Here is a 2,793-nt window from a genome sequence, read left to right on the forward strand (position 1 = left end):
ACAATAGTCAATACTTACCATGAATCGTGGCTCGATGCTGCAAGCCCCAAAAATATTGGTAAATGATTGTAATTGGCAAGCGCAATGCTCGGCCGCGCAATGTTCGCCCGGTCACTCAATCTCACGTCACGTGTTTTGTTAATGGGCCTGCACAAACCCTTATCCCTACGAACGCTCCCAAACACATTTTATCTAATATCCACTCCTTCCTTGCTGCTCTCTTCCTCTCGTCTTCATCTTTTCCCCTTTTATGCAGCCAGCCTCACCTCGCCATGGATATGCCTCCCTCAAGCACCACCCCTCCCTCCCCTATCTACCTCCCTGCTGCCGCACGCCCTCACCACCGCCGCTGACAACGCCCGTGATCTCCAGACACGCTGGAACCGGCGATCAACATTGCTAGAACCAGTGTATGACCATCATTGTAAATGGCTACAAGTGATGAGCCGGTGCTACAACCGTGATCAGTTTCTGTTATGATTGGTGACGAAATTTGCCACAACGAACAGGCCACGCTGCGACTTGCAACAACAGCGACAACGATTTTTTATGGAACCATTGTCGACTTTTGCTACGACCGGCGACACATTTTGCTACAACCAAATGGCCATGTTGCGGATCGTGAATGTGACAACGGCAACTTTTGCTGCAACTGTTGTCGACTTTTGTGATGACCGGTGACACAAATTGCTACAATTAAAACAGCATGCTCTGGCCGGCGAGGCCGTTTGCTGAAACCATCGACGTCATGTTGCGGGAACTGGCGAGGTCGGTTTTGCAAAACCAGCAATGCAAAATGCAGCGACCAGCATGGCAGGATGCTGGACGAGACGCACACCGAGCTACAACCGAGGCGACAACAATTTTTGATTGAAACCATCATCAATGTTCGCTACGACCGGTGACAGAAATTGCTGTGACGATGACATGTAGGCATTTGTGACTAGCGGGGCGTCTTCCTCAGTTGCAAGGGAGACGGCGAGGGCAGGCAGGCGAGGGCAGGCAGCCGAGGGCGAGCACGGGGTGCCACGGGGTGGCTGGCAAGCACAGGTGGCAAGGGCAGGGTGGTGGCATGGGGGAGAGGGTCTCACGATTAGTTTTGTTCGACCTGGTCGTATAGAATTTTTTTTCCGGGCGAAGGAGGATGCATGAGAATTTTGCTTCAGTTTCCGAGGTGTGCATGTTTTTTTTGCTACTTGCATGCACATTATATTTTTCTCTTAAACATTGCACGCAGAGAACTGGTCTTTAACGGCTCAAAAATGGCTTGATGGGCTTTTTAAATACGACTAGCTGATTAAGACTATCACTGCACCCAGGCCCAGCTAAACACAATTTTACCCCTAATCCAAGCAGAAGGTATTCACTACTTCAAAAACGCCTACCACTGAACAGCACGAAACAGCTACCAGTGACGAGCGCATCACCAATCATTGGTAATTGACCAGGAAACCCAAAAAAGGCCCGGGGGGCTGGACCAAGACCCGACCTTTTTTTCTTGCCACCGTCCGTTCTGTGCTCTTCCAGGATCGGTCGAGGGAGCCGCCGCCAGATCCACAACCCCAATGGTGGGAGGTTCCGGACGACAGCGACAGTGCTACTGGAGCTCCACCCTCGCTCGTGTGTAATTTTTTTTTAAAAAGCTCGTGTGTGTCATGGCTATGGTCATAAAGTGTCGTCCAAATTAACTTAGCTTGGGAATATTGGAGCAAATCAAACGACAATCACATCTAATGGCGACGAGGCCCGAGGGCTGTGAGAATAATACTTTGGTTGTAAGGGTGTCATGTAACATAGACTCTCTTTTTTCTCGAGAATATTTCACTTCTGCTTCGCTACCCCCCCCCCCCCCCCCGAACACATTAACGATTGAGATTACATCATACCCTTCCATAATAAAGGGTACAATGGTCATTTTGAAATAGCTAGCCACTCGACTACGAAGACCAGCTCGTTCTTGGTTACCTCCTCAACAACCTCACGAAGGAGGTCCTGGTCCAGGTAGTATTAATCCCTACTGCTGCTGCTCTTTGGAAATACCTTGCAGCCATGTTCTGCTCCACCTCTAGATCAAAGATCAATCATTTTGGCGTCGCCCTCACCAACACTCAGAAGGGAACTCAGAACGTGGCTAGCTACTTCGCGCACATGAGGTCCTTGGCGGATGAACTTGCAGCCACAGGGAGTCCTCTTCAAGATGAAGAACTCATCTTTCACATCCTCTCCAACACCGACCTTGACTACCAGCCGCTAATCTCCGCCCTTGAAGTCCGCACCGAGCCACTCTCCCTCGACCACCTCTACGCGCTTATGTCAAATTTTGATCAGCAAGTTGAGCTCTTTCAACCCTCTGGCGGCTTCAACTCCTCGGCGAACGCGGCTGCTCGTGGTGGTCGTGGTTCCTCCAAGGGCTACCATCGTCCATCACGGAACAACAACAACAACAACAACATCTGTGGTGGTGGTGGTGGTGGTCCAAACAGCAACGCGGAGGAGGAGGCTACAACAACTCTAATGCAGGCAGCGGTGGTGGCTAAAACCATGTTGGTGGTAGCTATCACAAGAACAACTACGATGGCAACGGTCGTCCCAGCAACGGCCACCCCTTCTACTCCCAAGAACAGGGTTCGCCAAGGAGTGGGACAAACCAGCAACAACAACAACCATGGGTATGATTTTGATGAATTTGGTCCTAGTCAAATCAGCGAAAAACCAATCCCATCACCAAGGATTGCAATTGGTGTTATGCCGAGGATCATAATTACCAGAAAAAGTGAGTTGTCGTGCATGCAG

At 50.3% G+C, this 2,793-nt stretch overlaps 1 pseudogene; it reads left to right on the forward strand.

Moving 5' to 3' along the window:
* Positions 1–2,187: 2,187 nt before the first annotated feature.
* On the forward strand, positions 2,188–2,326 carry LOC123171734 (uncharacterized; annotated as a pseudogene).
* Positions 2,327–2,793: the final 467 nt, after the last annotated feature.

Source organism: Triticum aestivum, chromosome 7D (assembly GCF_018294505.1).
Source record: "Triticum aestivum cultivar Chinese Spring chromosome 7D, IWGSC CS RefSeq v2.1, whole genome shotgun sequence".
Classification (NCBI taxonomy): Eukaryota; Viridiplantae; Streptophyta; class Magnoliopsida; order Poales; family Poaceae; genus Triticum; species Triticum aestivum.